Below are 526 nucleotides of genomic sequence, written 5' to 3'. Positions count from 1 at the left end.
TATTAGACTTATATTAATTAAAAAAAATAGTATATATATAATTTTATTCTTTTCTAACTCAAATTATGATATTTATTTCTAACTCAAAATTTGAACCAATTAAAATTTAATCGATTTGATTCTCAATTTTTTTTTTAATTCGAACTAACCCCATCTGTTAACAACCCTAAAAAGTATAAAATGTAGAAGATGGGTTTGTTATAAATTTGAAGGAACAGAAAAGGGTTGGATATTGGTGTACAGGGAGATCTAAGGTATGGGACCCTAACACAGTCCTTGAGTTGCATGTCTGCCATATGTACACCAAATATAATGGCACACTTTGGGTCCATATAACGTACCATACGAGGGGACCTCAAAACCCTACATTTTTTAATTATTTCCTTTAGTTTATATAGTAAGCTCACATATTTGTTGTTTAGTTTTCAAAAAATTCAAACATTTTAAATTGATTTTAAACATATACAATAAGAAATTAAATAAGTTTTTTTACTAATTAAATAATATTAAAATATTAAGAATCAAA

Source organism: Arachis ipaensis, chromosome B03, assembly GCF_000816755.2.
Source record: "Arachis ipaensis cultivar K30076 chromosome B03, Araip1.1, whole genome shotgun sequence".
NCBI lineage: Eukaryota > Viridiplantae > Streptophyta > Magnoliopsida > Fabales > Fabaceae > Arachis > Arachis ipaensis.
The sequence above is the reverse complement of the archived record's forward strand: the minus strand, read 5'-3'. Positions refer to the sequence as shown.